The 16446-nt window shown below is 43.5% G+C and overlaps 1 pseudogene across 1 annotated transcript; it reads right to left on the bottom strand.

Annotated features, from left to right (window-relative positions):
• Positions 1-89: 89 nt before the first annotated feature.
• Positions 90-16446, bottom strand: LOC110488557 (F-BAR and double SH3 domains protein 1-like; annotated as a pseudogene). The gene is made up of 7 exons (XR_016486178.1): positions 16321-16446; positions 5648-5726; positions 4929-4990; positions 3006-3239; positions 2803-2887; positions 2199-2390; positions 90-1970 (listed from the first exon to the last, which is right to left on the bottom strand). The product of XR_016486178.1 is annotated as an F-BAR and double SH3 domains protein 1-like (transcript).

Here is a 16446-nt window from a genome sequence, read left to right on the forward strand (position 1 = left end):
TAGGAGTGTAATTCTGATGAGAACATTGCTTTTTGATACTCATCCTGTAATACATTGGTAAGATATTAATAAGCGTAAACACACACACGCCAGGAAGATTATTTAATAAATCCCAGTGTCCATGTTTCATTCTGTTTATCATGGAAATAGAACATGACATGTAGAATATGTAGAATAAAATATTATTTACTGCTGTATAATTAATACCACAATACTGTACATTTCTACAGGATCACAAACAATCCTGTATTGATCATAAGCAAATACATACAGTGCCTAGAGAAAGTCTACACCCGTTGAAGCTTTTTCACATTTTATTGTGTCAGTGCCTCAGAGTTGTGAAAAAATATTAAAAATACAAAACAGAAATATCATAATTGGTTAAGTCTCCACCAACCTGAGTGAATACTTGGTGTAAGCACCTTTGGCACAAATTACAGCTGTGAGTCTATTGAACTAGGTCTCTACCAACTTTGGCAATATTTGGTCATTCTTCTTTACAAAACTGTTCATGCTATGTCAAGTTCCTTGGGAGCGTTGATGGACAGCAATCTTCAAGTCATGCCACAAATGTTCTATTGGATTTAGGTCGGGGCTCTGATCGGCCACTCAAGGACATTTACCTTTTTATTCCTTAGCCACTCCACCGTAGCTTTGGCTGTGTGCTTCGGGTCGTTGTCATGCTTAAAGGTGAACTTCTGTCCCAGTTTCAAATTCTTGCAGATGGCAGCAGGTTTTCCTCAAGGACTTTTCTGTACATTGCTCAATGAATTACCCCTTCTATCCTGATAAGTGCCCTAGAAAATATCCCCATAACATGATACTGCCACCAACATGCTTCACAGTAGGTATGGTGTTCTTTGAGTGATGTGCCACGCTGGGCTTGTAAACGCTTTGCATTTTTGTTTCGTCAGACCACAAACGTTTTTGTCACATGCCTACAGAATCGCCCAAGTCTTTTTTTGCTTACTTCAAACGGGATTCAAAGTGGGTTTTCTTGAGTAATGGCTTCCAGCTTGCCACCCTAACATATATGCTTGGGATATTGTCGTCACATGCACACATGCAGCTCTTTCAGGGGTGCCATTGGACTCTTGTTAGCCTCTCTGATCAGTCTCCTACTTGCTCGGTCATCCGGTTTGGAGGAATTGCCTGATCTAGGCAGGGTCTTTGTGGTGTGTTACACCTTCCACTTCTTAATAATCGGCTTGATATTCAAGGACTTGCATGGTACTGTGCCTTGACAACGAAGTCTATGAAGTCTATGAGGTTTAATGACTGAGAGTGTGAATCCCCGCCTGCCTTGCTGTCTGACAGCCTCTGTATTTCCAGTGGGACAGCAGCTTGCAACCTGTCCTCCAGATCTCTAGGAGGTGTACTGTTTACAGACCAGGCCCCAGGGCCAGGTGAGGAGCAGAAGAGAGCGCAGAGTCTTCCAGAGATAGGAGTGGGTGGAGAGAACGGAGGAAGGGTAGGGGTGTGAATGAATGAATAGAATGTCGAAACAATGGGACTTCAGATCATAAAAACAACATCAGATAATCCCCTTGAGTAGAGAATGCAGAGATATTTTTCTATCTGCAGAGATTCATCTTCTATCACCTGACTAGTCTTATAGAATGTGTTGTACAGTACTACAACAATATGCCACATGGTGGCACACCACACCATTAGACCTCATCCGTACTGTTCAGAGCTTTCTTTCTCATCAACCCCTGTATGCTTTGATTGAAGGTACATTTGACGACATCGTCTCTTTCAGAGGGTTAACCAGATCTCTCGCCTCTTCCTCGGGTCTCCCAACAGCTCCACAACCAGAGAAGGGAAGACCCCCCGCACATCCGCCCAGCTCTTCCTCCCAGAAGCCGTCATCCACCTCTTCCTGGTGGTAGCGCAGGTGTCTGATGATGCCACTTTTAGGAAGGTCAGCTCCTCTGCCCCCTGGCACTCATTCGGTGCCCGCGCCAGACCTGCGTCACAGAGCACACCCACACTCGGAAATCAGAGACAATAATACATGGGGGGAAACATTGTTTACATTACTAATGATTAACAAGATGGAGACACAGTAATATCAATTACACATTGAACCTGGAATTTGGTGAATCGTCTCACACGCATTCAGAGGTGGGAGAGAGGAACTGGCTTTCTGGTTATTGTTGAGCGATGATTCTTAAGAGAGGAGAGCTTCTACTAACCCCCAGAGTGAGGGGAAGCGGCTCTGCACCTTCTTGGAGTGTTCTGATGAAGAACCGGAGCTGTTCAAGGACCAGTCCAGCTGGGGACCAGGGATGCCCAGCTTAAGGTAGGCAGAGGAGCCTTCTGCTAGGGACAACAGGAACTGCAGGTACCTCTCAGGGACAGCCAACCTGGCCTGCTGCATTATGGGCCTGCAAAAAGAGCACACATGCAGTGATGCTCAAAATTAGGGCTTTATTTATTCAATTATGGCATCTCAATAGATTTCAAAACTGTTATGGGTCAGTAAGGATGAGGTTGCGACCTCGTACCTCTCTCACACAGGAAGGGCAGTAGTGTGTTTACTCTGTGCTGAGTATAAACAAAAAGTGGGGAGACTGCAGCAGTTTGGTAGAGGGTAATTGTACTGTAGTCAATGTATGGGACCAACTGACTGCTAGAGTAAATAGCACTGTTCATGTAGGCATAAGATGCGTCCTAAATGGCACCCTATTTCCTCTATGGCACGCTATTCGCCCATAGGCCTCTGGTCAAAAATAGTGCACAATATATAGGGAATAGGCTGCCATCTGTGGCGCAGCCAGAGAGAAACCTGTCCTTTACCTTCAGCCAGTCCTCCATGTCTCCATCCTCTATCACCTGAAGCTCCTCCCCCTCTGTGATTGATAAGCTCATCTCCTTGGCAGGCCTACAAGAAGATGGTCGGGGCCAATTGCACACTATAAAACCTGAGACTAAAATCCCATTCCTGTAATATTGACTTTGCATGCTTTCATTTCCAAAACAGTAAGTTATGATATTCTCACCTGATGGCTGTGGAGAACCCTGCAAGCCAAGGGGTATCCGCACGGCATCGAGCACAAAGTCGAATCAATGAAAGTGTCACCATCTTTATCATATTCATCAAAGTCTGTAAACTCAGACTCGTTCTCTGAGATGTCTTCGTTGGACATATCTGCCTCGCTCAGCCTCCTGTCCCTCTCTAGCTACTCATCTGCCTGGGTCATGGCGGTGCTCGCCAGCCTGGACTCCTGGCTAACCTGGACACACACACATGCACCTTTCTACCACCTGTCACCACGTCTCTCACAGGCACTTTGTCCGAGATTGATTTTACTCAGTCAAACTTTTTACAGCCACACCTAGCACACTGTCACACCTCAGACACGATACATCAACACCTTAAAGATGGAATCCGCATTTGGAGGAACAGCACCACTGTTCGCCCCCAGCGCCCTTTGTTATTGTTTCGTTGATTAATCAGAAGAGAGGAGGGTCCGGCAGAGTGGTAACAAACAACAACAAAAAATCACACGTGCAATGATGTCCGAGAGGGGGGGGGGGCGACGACGACGACAGTGTTTGTTGTTTGCAGTAACTTCTTTGTTGCTGTAATATCCCAAATGGACGTGGCCGTTTCACCAATTAAGGATGATGTATAATGATGAAATCTAACACAGCAAAACAGGGGTTATCGTCAACAAGGACATCTGGGGTGGGCATTAGCATCATACTAGGATAATATCAGCAGCATATTGTCTGCATTATTCTTCCTAAACCCAACGTCTGTCCCGTAAAGTAAAGGAAAGAAACATGGTTTTCCAGGCCACTGCAAAGTCTTGATCACCATTTTTTTTTTATTGAAGACAAAGACAACCGAGTAAAGCAGCAGGAGGAGGTGGGTGAGGTGTGTGGATTGAAGGAACAGTGCCAACTGACTCACGGTGCCGGCTGCATTTGCATTTGTCCTTGTGTGATGTGGGAAGTAGACAGTGACTCACGCGTTCCGTTCAGATACAGATACGGGGCAGCCACCTGCCTCAATGGGCCAGGCAGAGTGCAGGAGATCTACGAATGGATCTAGTAGCACAAAGCATCCGGCATCTGCAGAGGCTTGTCTATAGGCCTAGGACACATGATGCAGCCTTCATTTCTTTCTTCATCACACACACCACTCACTTAGCATAAAATAGCTTAGTCCACCTCTGCAGAAGGCTAACACGGGTGAATAAAAGAGGAACTCTGGTCTGTTAATAGAGCCTGCTTAAAAGATTAGTTGCTACATCGATTTGGACTTATAAATTAATGATATATACCCATTGATTCCTGAAGAATAGAACTTATAAATGCCTCATGGGCTTAGTTCAACGATCCCACCCATTTGGGTACCCATCAGAACCCAAAATATGTGCTTGTTTGTAAACAATGTAAATGTAAACAAACACTGTATAGCCTTTAAACACTATAATGTTGATATCATGGAAGGTCAGTCCTGGAGCTCTATTGCTTCAGAATGCACACCTTTAGGAAGAACAGGAGAGGTGAAGCTGGGATTATCTCACACACAAAGGACCATTCACTCCATGAAAATGTAAACATTTTCACCACAATCGCGCTTTGATCAAAACAGCCTTGTGGATATTAATTGCCATATAATGGTGTTTACATGGTAACCAAGGAGAGTGGTATCAAAGCGAGCCACACCTTGTCTTTAGGGGCAACCTGGAAGTGAAAGCCGGCCGTTTCTGGTGAAGGCTGGGGACTCCAGGAGGAAAAACAACCAAACAAATCTGTCTGACTGACTGCCACAGAACAGAACATTCTGCCTGGCCACCGTCAGCAGTGCCCAAGTGAGGAATGTAAAAAGCTCTTGGCATAAGAGAGGGACTACTGTCCATGTAGGGTTTTACTGTGAAAAGAGCTCCAGTGGGTCCCACGCCTGACCTCACCTTGGTGGAGTTTTCGCAGATCTCACTAAAGCCACTGTGCGTGGACTGGCAGGTGTCGATATCTGTGCAGCACAGCAGAGTGAAGTTCTCTCGGATTTAGTCATACAGGTCGCCGTACAGTCTCTGTTGGGTAAAGGCAGAAGGGAAAACTGGGGTTATGGCTGAAGCCCTCATGCCAGACAAAATCAGAGGTGATTTGAGGGGGAAATTTACTTGGGAGGATTTTAATCAACTGATTCATAATGAATTGCATTTGTTACTGCAATAATAAGAGTTGAGTCACAGAGAGATTTCCCTTGAGTGAGAGATGAAGAGGCACATTCAAGTAGATTGTGGTGTTATGAATGTTCTGTGGGGAAAATAACCCTTACATTAATGAGCTGAACTTTTGACTCACCTGATTACTTTGCAAAGGCAAAAAGGGAAAAGAAAACATTTGAGGATTTCATATTTGGGTTAATTTCGCTGACGTTGGTGCTCTCAGCTCTACAGCTAAGACAACCACAGACAGGAAATGATTAAAGTCATACACACAAAGGAATGTTTTTTTTCAGTGATAAGAGAGTGCAGACTATGCAAAGTGCTCATTCCTATAAGAGCCCATCTAATATGCCTAAAACAACAGCCAATGATGAGAATCCAGAGAGACAGTATGAAGTTAGGAGATGCCAGGTGGTCTTACCCTCATGATGGCAGTCAGCTCTGCAGTGTAGTAGTACTGGTGATGGGATTTGATGGAAGGTACTCATTACGCACCTCTGTCAGTCTCTGGTCATACTCTTTGAGCTTGGCATTCAGCTGGACAAGGGTAACAGGGAGGAGTGAGTAGATTATAAAATGTGCTCCATTTTGCAATAAATTCTAATATTACAGGTAATCAAAAGGCAAAGGGTAAGGTGTCTAAGTAGAGGACAATATTTAAAAACTCAACTACATTATTCGTACATGCTTTATTGAAGGCATTTCTACATAGTAAAGCATATAACCGATCGCAAACCATTAACTTTTTGGAAATATGTGTACTCCAAGGGCGCAACTTTCACTGGGGACTGGGTGGGGGGGGACATGTCCCCCCATGTCCCCCCATTTTTGTCCTCCCAGTTTTATCACTGGAATGTGATACAAAACGAGGCAACGGTGTGCTTTAGGACCATGCGCACGCCTCCAAGTGGTCAGGTAGGCTGTCTGGAGTGTTTATCAGACTGGATAATAAATAAAAATATTATACATGTATGTTATGTCCTTTCCAGTTCTAAAACCAAAGTTGTGCCCCTGGTGTACTCTACAGTGCCTTCGGAAAGTATTCAGACCCCTTGACTTTATCCACATTTTTTTAGGTTACAGACTTATTCTAAAATTGTTTAAATCTTTTTTATCCCTCATTGATGGGTTCTGACTTCTAAACTTGAAATAGGGTTAATTATCAGGTGCCAAAGGGCCAAAAGTGCCAAAGGGCCAAAAGTATATATACAGTGCCTTGCGAAAGTATTCGGCCCCCTTGAACTTTGCAACCTTTAAGAGTGGTTTCAGGCTTCAAACATAAAGATAAGAAACTGTATTTTTTTGTGAAGAATCAACACCAAGTAGGACACAATCATGAAGTGGAACGACATTTATTGGATATTTCAAACTTTTTTAACAAATCAAAAACTGAAAAATTGGGCGTGCAAAATTATTCAGCCCCTTTACTTTCAGTGCAGCAAACTCTCTCCAGAAGTTCAGTGAGGATCTCTGAATGATCCAATGTTGACCTAAATGACTAATGATGATAAATACAATCCACCTGTGTGTAATCAAGTCTCCATATAAATGCACCTGCACTGTGATAGTCTCAGAGGTCCGTTAAAAGCGCAGAGAGCATCATGAAGAACAAGGAACACACCAGGAAGGTCCGAGATACTGTTGTGAAGAAGTTTAAAGCCGGATTTGGATACAAAAAGATTTCCCAAGCTTTAAACATCCCAAGGAGCATTGTGCAAGCGATAATATTGAAATGGAAGGAGTATCAGACCACTGCAAATCTACGAAGACCTGGCCGTCCCTCTAAACTTTCAGCTCATACAAGGAGAAGACTGATCAGAGATGCAGCCAAGAGGCCCATGATCACTCTGGATGAACTGCAGAGATCTACAGCTGAGGTGGGAGACTCTGTCCATAGGACAACAAACAGTCGTATATTGCACAAATCTGGCCTTTATGGAAGAGTGGCAAGAAGAAAGCCATTTCTTAAAGATATCCATAAAAAGTGTCGTTTAAAGTTTGCCACAAGCCACCTGGGAGACACACCAAACATGTGGAAGAAGGTGCTCTGGTCAGATGAAACCAAAATTGAACTTTTTGGCAACAATGCAAAACGTTATGTTTGGCGTAAAAGCAACACAGCCCATCACCCTGAACACACCATCCCCACTGTCAAACATGGTGGTGGCAGCATCATGGTTTGGGCCTGCTTTTCTTCAGCAGGGACAGGGAAGATGGTTAAAATTGATGGGAAGATGGATGGAGCCAAATACAGGACCATTCTGGAAGAGAACCTGATGGAGTCTGCAAAAGACCTGAGACTGGGACGGAGATTTGTCTTCCAACAAGACAATGATCCAAAACATAAAGCAAAATCTACAATGGAATGGTTCAATAATAAACATATCCAGGTGTTAGAATGGCCAAGTCAAAGTCCAGACCTGAATCCAATTGAGAATCTGTGGAAAGAACTGAAAACTGCTGTTCACAAATGCTCTCCATCCAACCTCACTGAGCTCGAGCTGTTTTGCAAGGAGGAATGGGAAAAAAATTCAGTCTCTCGATGTGCAAAGCTGATAGAGACATACCCCAAGCGACTTACAGCTGTAATCGCAGCAAAAGGTGGCGCTACAAAGTATTAACTTAAGGGGGCTGAATAATTTTGCACGCCCAATTTTTCAGTTTGAAAGTTTGAAATATCCAATAAATGTCGTTCCACTTCATGATTGTGTCCCACTTGTTGATTCTTCACAAAAAAATACAGTTTTATATCTTTATGTTTGAAGCCTGAAATGTGGCAAAAGGTCGCAAAGTTCAAGGGGGCCGAATACTTTCGCAAGGCACTGTATATAGACATAGGCTATGGTCGTTCTTATACAAACAAACAGACCCTCACTCACAATGACTAGCTAACGTGTACTTTACCCATTTCATTTTATATAAAATGGTATTGTGTAGAATGCAAACCCATACATCTCAACACAGCCAGCATGCTTCCTCCAATCAGTCTACATTAGAGGGAGCATCAAGGAGTTTGCTGGCTACAGCACCACTGCACCAAGCCCTGTCCCTTCTGCCCCTGCCACAAGTGTTCATCTGCCCAAATATATATATGCTGATGGAAGGAGGTTTTCACTCATCGCACGATACATGGCCCCATTCATTCTTTCCTTTACATGGATCAGTCGTCCTGGTCCATTTGCAGAAAAACAGCCCCAAAGCATGATGTTTCCACCCCCATGCTTCACAGTAGGTATGGGGTTCTTTGGATGCAACTCAGCATTCTTTGTCCTCCAAACACAACGAGTTGAGTTTTTACCAAAAAGTTATATTTTGGTTTCATCTGACCATATGACATTCTCCCAATCTTCTTCTGGATCATCCAAATGCTCTCTAGCAAACTTCAGACGGGCCTGGACATGCACTGGCTTAAGCAGGGGGACACGTCTGGCACTGCAGGATTTGAGTCCCTGGCGGCGTAGTGTGTTACTGATGGTAGGCTTTGTTACTTTGGTCCCAGCTCTCTGCAGGTCATTCACTAGGTCCCCCCGTGTGGTTCTGGGATTTTTGCTCACCGTTCTTGTGATCATTTTGACCCCACGGGGTGAGATCTTGCGTGGAGCCCCAGATCGAGGGAGATTATCAGTGGTCTTGTATGTCTTCCATTTCCTAATAATTGCTCCCACAGTTGATTTCTTCAAACCAAGCTGCTTACCTATTGCAGATTCAGTCTTCCCAGCCTGGTGCAGGTCTACAATTTTGTTTCTGGTGTCCTTTGACAGCTCTTTGGTCTTGTGGAGTTTGGAGTGTGACTGTTTGAGGTTGTGGATAGGTGTCTTTTATACTAATAACAAGTTCAAACATGTGCCATTAATACAGGTAACGAGTGGAGGACAGAGGAACCTCTTAAAGAAGAAGTTACAGGTCTGTGAGAGACAGAAATCTTGCTTGTTTGTAGGTGACCAAATACTTATTTTCCACCATAATTTGCAAATAAATTCATAACAAATCCTACAATGTGATTTTCTCATTTTGTCTGTCATAGTTGAAGTGTACCTATGATGAAAATTACAGGCTTCTCTCATCTTTTTAAGTGGGAGAACTTGCACAATTGGTGGCTGACTAAATACTTTTTTGCCCCACTGTATATATGTATATACAGTTGAAGTTGGAAGTTTACATACACCTTAGCCAATTACATTTAAACTCAGTTTTTCACAATTCCTGACATTTTATCCCAGTAAAAATTCCCTGTCTTGGGTCAGTTAAGATCACCACTTTATTTTAAGAATGTGAAATTTCAGAAAAATAGTAGAGAGAATGATTTATTTCAGCTTTTATTTCTTTCATCACATTCCCAGTGGGTCAGAAATGTACATACATTCAATTAGTATTTGGTAGCATTGCCTTTAAATTGTTTAACTTCGGTCAAACGTTTTGGGTAGCCTTCCACAATCTTCCCACAATAAGTTGGGTGAATATTGGCCCATTCCTCCTGACAGAGCTGGTGTAACTGAGTCAGGTTTGTAGGCCTCCTTGCTCACACGCTTTTTCAGTTCTGCCCACACATTTTCTTTTGGATTGAGGTCACATTTTCATATTTTCTTTTGGGCTTTGTGATTGCCACTCCAATACCTTGACTTTGCTGTCCTTAAGCCATTTTGCCTTTGGAAGTATGCTTGGGGTCATTGTTCATTTGGAAGACCCATTTGCGACCAAGCTTGAACTATATCCACATCATTTTCCTCCTCGTGATACCATCTATTTTGTGTAGTGCACCAGTCCATACTGCAGCAAAGCACCCCCACAACATGATGCTGCCACCCCCGTGCTTCACAGTTGGGATGGTGTTCTTCGTCTTATAAGACTCCCCCCTTTTCCTCCAAACATAACGATGGTCATTATGGCCAAACAGTTATACTTTTGTTTCATCAGACCAGAGGACATTTCTCCAAAAAGTACGATCTTTGTCATTATGTGCAGTTCAAACCGTAGTCTGGATTTTTTATGGCAGTTTTGGAGCAGCGGCTTCTTCCTTGCTGAGCAGCCTTTCAGGTTATGTCGATATAGGACTCATTTTACTGTAGATATAAATACTTTGGTACCTGTTTCCTCCAGCATCTTCACAAGGTCATTTGCTGTTGTTCTGGGATTGATTTGCACTTTTCGCACCAAAGTACGTTCATCTCTTGGAGACAGAACACATCTCCTTCCTGAGCGGTATGACGGCTGCGTAGTCCCATGGTATTTATACTTGCGTACTATTGTTTGTACAGATGAACGTGGTACCTTCACACTTTTAGAAATTGCTCCCAAGGATGAACCAGACTTGTGGTGGTCTACAATTGTTTTTCTGAGGTCTTGGCTGCTTTCTTTTGATTTTCCAATGATGTCAAGCAAAGAGGCACTGAGTTTGAAGGTAGGCCTTGAAATATCTACACAGGAAGATGCTGGAGGAAACAGGTACAAAAGTATCTATATCACAGGGAAACGAGTTTACGGCATTTACACTTTATGTGTATTGAATGACAAATACTGTACATAGTTTAACAGTGCATGTAGCATGTGGAGGTCTAAGCTGTGATATTGTGATGGGTTTTCTAGGGTTCTCCACCGCTCCAATAGTGACCATTAGATCACAATCTTTTCGAGACTAATGAGTAACTCACATCCCTGCTTTGTTTGATTATCTGTCATTAACAACAACTACCTCAGAGTAGCATAAAGATTGAGAGGAAGTCCACAGTAAGAACTGATCAATTTGCTGCCTTGTCTACAAAGGTTTAGAGGAAATGAAAGGCTTTGGTTGTTTGAGTTAGAATGTATTTCCCTCCTAGAGAAAAGCTGAAAGTATAACATGAGAAAACCTCTGGTAATGAGTTGTATGGTTTTGTGAGGGGATGCATTGTGGGCTTAGAACAACATGCCATGGTTACATCATTGTGTCATTTCCATAAGCATGGAGGAGTCTATCGTAAACTTCACTCTTAAACTAATATCTCCTCATTTACATGGAGAAAAAATAGTAAATAAGTGTACTTAATCGGAGTAGATCATTATTGTGGGCTTGACGTGAATGTGTAGGCAAGCTGTAGATAAGTGAATGTGTAGACACAATGTGTAGATAAGCTTTAACAGACTCCAAAACAATCTCTACACAACGTTCTCAACTTAGCGAAGCCTGATGAAGACAATTTACAGTTATGAACGCTACACTACTTTTGCGAAGTAGTATATCTGGGTACTCAAACTAGGCTGCACTGCAATGTGTATCATACATTACTTCAGTGTGTCCTCCAATAAGCCACTGCACAGCTCAGCTCACCCTTTTGGCTCTCAGCTTCTTGGTTGACCTCTTCAGTGTCAGTGGTGAGTGAGCGATATCGGTCGGCGGCCGTGAGATGACATGGTCCGCTCTGCGCTGTGGCCTCAGAGACCTACACACAGCAAACACATTCCTGGGAATAAGACACAGACACACACACAAAGGTAGGGTATTACACCAGCGCTATGGCATCCCCTGATGTTAGAATGGCTGATTAGAGAAGAGAGTATAGTATTCATACCCCTTGACTTATTGCACATTTTGTTGTGTTACAGCCTGAATTCAAAACTGATCAAATTTTTCCTCACCCATCTACACACAATACCTCGTAATGACAAAGTGAAAACATGTTTTTATATTTTTTTCTCACATTTATTGAAAGTTAAATACAGAAATGGCTAATTTACATAAGTATTCACACCCCTTTGCTATGACACTCCAAATGGAGCTGGGGTGCATCCAATTTCCTTTGATCATCCTTGAGATGTCACTACAATTTGATTGTAGTACACCTGTGGCCAATCCAATGATTTGGACATGAATTAGAAAGAAACACACCTGTCTATATAAGGTCCCACAGTAACAGCGCATGTCGAAGCAAAAGCTAAACCATGAAGTCCAAGGAACTGTCTGTAGATTCCCGAGATAGAATTGTGATAAGGCATCATTCTGGGAAAGGGTATAAAACTATTTATATTTTCTGTGCTCTTGAAAGTTTCCAAGAGCAGAGTGGGAAATGGAAAAAAGCCAAAGCAAAGCTGGAATGGCTTCAGAACAAGAATGTGAAAGTCCATGAGTGGCCCAGCCAAAGCCTAGACTTGAATCTCATTGAAAATCTGTGGAAAGAATTGAAGATTGCTGTTCACCCCCACCTCCCATTTAACTTAACAGCGCTTGAGAAAAATCCAGATGTGCAAAGCAGATACAGACATACCCAAGACTACACAAAGACGTAATTGCCGCCAAAGTTTCTTCTACAAAGTATTGACTCAGGGTTGTGAATACTAGATTTCTGTATTTCATTTTCAATAAATGAAATAAAAAAAAACTGTTTTCACTTTCTCATTATGGGGTATTGTGTGTAAATGGGAGATTTTTGTTTTTTTTAATCAATCTTGAATTCAGCCTGTAACAACAAAATGAGGAACAAGTCAAGGGGTATGAATACTTTCCGAAGGCACTGTATCTGACATATTTCCTTCATATATGCCTTTGAAACATTGCATGCATCTTGTCTTACCAAAATGGGAGGTTTGGAATGACTGATAGTAAAAATGTTATTGTGTTGTGTGATCAAACTATCAAGCTCCTTATAGGTTACCCAGAGTTCAAAGTCTTCCTTGCCTCTTTGCCAGTCTTTCTTTTGGAAATGTATGGCCAGCCTCTGGGGAGCCTGAATAAGGAATGTTTTAAAGTTGATTGGACACACAGTCAGGGGTATTTAATTCACCTTATAAACCTTGTTATGATCCATAAATAGGAATTTGGTTTGTAATGCAAGTGCAGAGCCCAATTTAAAGTAAACACGTCTTGTTTTTGTGTACGGGAGAACTTGCAGATGTTTGGAGCTAAAGGCAGGAGTTTGCTATCAATACTTGGTGGAAAGTCAACACCCCAGTGAAAACAGGCCTGTCCAGTGTTCACTTCCTGTTTTAGGTGAACTCACTGCCGACGTCAGAGAACTGATCCAGGAGCCTGGCTCAGAAACAAACTGTCTCCTTCACACCCAGACATCAAATAGCAGAGCTGCTATGGGCTAGCCACCAGTAGTACTGAAGCCACAGAGCGCTTTTATTCTGAAATGTTCAGACGTGGAGGGATTGGTTCACAGGCCCTTATTTCACCATCACCACCCTGCCACATTCTCCATGATGCTAGGGTCTGAGATGGACAAAGTCTCACAGTCCATGGGTGGAAAAGACTTGCCTGAGTGTTTATGTGAAAATTATTATAACTGTTAGACCTACTCTGTAGGTGCAATACTGATGCTACCAGCAGAGCCAAAAGCACAAACACCAGGAAAAGCACAACAGGACAGTTATTTCACTATGGAAACAAACTACAAACCACAATGGTCAGAGGCAAGTTCAATGTCCACGGCAACATGTCGATAGAAGACTCATTAGGAATGCTCTTAAGTCTGGCACTATAGGAAGTTACTACACTATAACGCAGCCAGTCCTAATGTTAGAAAACTAATAGGATTAGGTCAGTTCAGTACATTTAAAGCAGGCACAGCCATTCAATCATTTAATGAAGATGTCAGATAATCAAAAACCCTATTATGCAAATCTTACAGAATGACCTACACCATCCATATTGCTCCATGGGGAAACATCCAATTGGAAATCAGCACTACTGTATGACACAACTAGAACTGTTTCCCTGGTTCCTGAAACAAATGCACAATGTGTGCTGTATTCCCCTGCCTTGCTTAAGGACATAGACAACACCAAGGTCCCTGAAAGTCACCAGCTCAATATCTGAATACATTCTATGAAAACATTCAATATGAGTGTTTTGAGTAGTTTCAAGTTGTATGTCACATGCACAAGTACAGTGACAAGCTTAACTTGCAAGCCCTATCCAACAGTGAAGTATTCAATATCAAAATAGTATAACTAATAAAATAATCTATTTTAAAAAAAACAAGAGAAATAAGAGAGGAAGATATTGTGGCGAAGGTCTTTGTAAGGCAGGGTTTACACACGCAAACACACACCACCAGTCCAAGTGAAGGGTTGAAACAGTAGACGAGGTTCAGTAGAGGCACTGATTGGGATCACCTGTCTGCAGTTTGGCTCTGATTACAAGTGGAGACATGTGTGGCTGTTCTGATGCAGTCTCAAAGTTTTCCCCTGGTCCTGCCTCTGGGGAATACTTCACATTGCTGTCCGTGGCTCTGGCAGCCAAAAAAACAAAGAAACCTCACAGGCACATAATGTCCATCTACCACACAAGCCCTGAAACCGCTACACAATATACAGGGTCAATGCCAGTACCAAATTTACAATGAGCATGGATACTGGAGTATTTGAGTACTGTATGTAGGGATTAGGAGAAAGTGACTGATAGTAGGACAAATTATAATAATAATAGTAAACAGTATGGCAGCAACATACATGGTGGGTGGGTGTGTGAGTGATAGGTGGATATACATGTAAACAGGGCTGAAAAGTGACTGGTAGCAGGAATATATAAATACTTATGGTAATATGTAAACAGGAGTAATAGTGACCATTAGCAGGATAAATAGGTAGATATGAATGGTAATGGCAATCAATAATCAATGAACAGAAGTGTAGCGGTAGTATTAAATATAATAAATATCTATTTTAGCAGCGTTGGTGTGAGGGGGAGCAGTAGTTGTTAGCCATAAAACAGTCTTATGGCCAGGGGATAGAAGCTGTTTAGGAGTCTGTTGCTCTGAACATTGATGTACTGGTACTGCCTGCCGGACGGGAGCATTGAGAACAGTCCATGTCTTGGGTGGCTGGAGTCTAGTCAATTTTTTGGCCTTTCTCAGACACCGCCTGGCATGGACGTCCTGGATGGCTGGGAGCCCCAGTGATTTGCTGGGTCGTCCGCTCCACCCTCTGTAGGGCCTTGCCTTCCGGTCGAGGGCGGTGCAGTTGCCAAATCATTTCAGACTCCGGAGGGAGAAGAGACACTGCCATGCCTTCTTCATGACTGTGCTGATGTGAGAGAACAATTTTAAGTGGACACAGAGGAACTTGAAGCTCTTGAGCTTGTGCACTGCGGTACCTTTGATGTGGATGAGGGTGTGTATCCACCCATGTTTCCTGTGGTTCACGATCAGCTCCTTGGTCTTGCTGACGTTAAGAGGGAGGTTGTTGTCCTGGCACCAAACTCCCAGGTCTTTGACCTCCTCCCTGTAGACTGTCTCATCGCCATTGGTATTCAGGCCTACCACTACTGTGTCATCAGTTGCACTCGTGCGTGGCCACACAGCCATGGGTGAACAGGGAATACAGGAGGGGGCTAAGCACACACCCCTAAGGAGCCCACGTGTTGAGGGTCAGAGTGGCAGAGGTGTTATTGCCTACCCTCACCACCTGGGGGCGGCCCGTCCGGAAGTCCAGGATCCAGTTGCAAAGGGAGGTGTTCAGTCCCAGGGTCCTGAGCTTGGTGACGTGCTTGGAAGGCACTATGGTGTTGAACGCTGAGCTGTAGTTGATGAACAGCATCCTCACATAGGTATTCCTCTTTTCAAGGTGAGAGAGGGCAGTGTGGAGTGCAATAGAGATTGCATCTTCTGTGGTACGCAAATTGCAGTGGGTCCAGGGTGTCTGCGATGATAGAGTTGATGTGTGCCAGGACCAGCCTTTCAAAGCACTTCTTTATTACAGATGCTAGTGCTACAGGGTGGTAGTCATTGTGGCAGGATGCCTTAAGAGTTTATGGGAAAAGGAATGATGGTAGTCGGTTTGAAACGTGGGGATTACAAGGAGAGGTTTAAAAAGTCAGTGAAGACGCCTGCCAGCTGGTCTGCACATGCCCTGACGTCACGCCCTGGAATACCGTCTGGCCCTGCGGCCTTACAAGTGTTGATCTGTTTAAAAACCTTACTCACGTCAGCCTCGGAGAGAGATCCCCCCCAGTCCTCTGGATCAGCAGGGGCCTTCATGCAGGGCTCTGTGTTGTTTTTGTCGAAGTGTGTGTAAAAGGCATTGAGTTCGCCTGGTAGAGAAGCATCATTGGGCAGATCATGGATAGGGCTTCCTTTCTAGTCCGTAATGTACTGTAGCCACTGCCACATACATTGAACGTCTGAGCCGGTATTGTTTTCCGATATTGTCATTTTGCCTGTTTGATGGCTCTGCGGAGGTGGTCGAGGGACTTCTTGTACGTGTCTGTGTCCTCAGCCGTAGCCACAGAGATGGCTGCGATAGCCCTGTGAGTGGTAGCTCTGTCCTTTAGCTTAGCACGCAT

This window comes from Oncorhynchus mykiss, chromosome 14 (genome assembly GCF_057628025.1).
Source record: "Oncorhynchus mykiss isolate SJ-2025 chromosome 14, ASM5762802v1, whole genome shotgun sequence".
Lineage (NCBI taxonomy): Eukaryota > Metazoa > Chordata > Actinopteri > Salmoniformes > Salmonidae > Oncorhynchus > Oncorhynchus mykiss.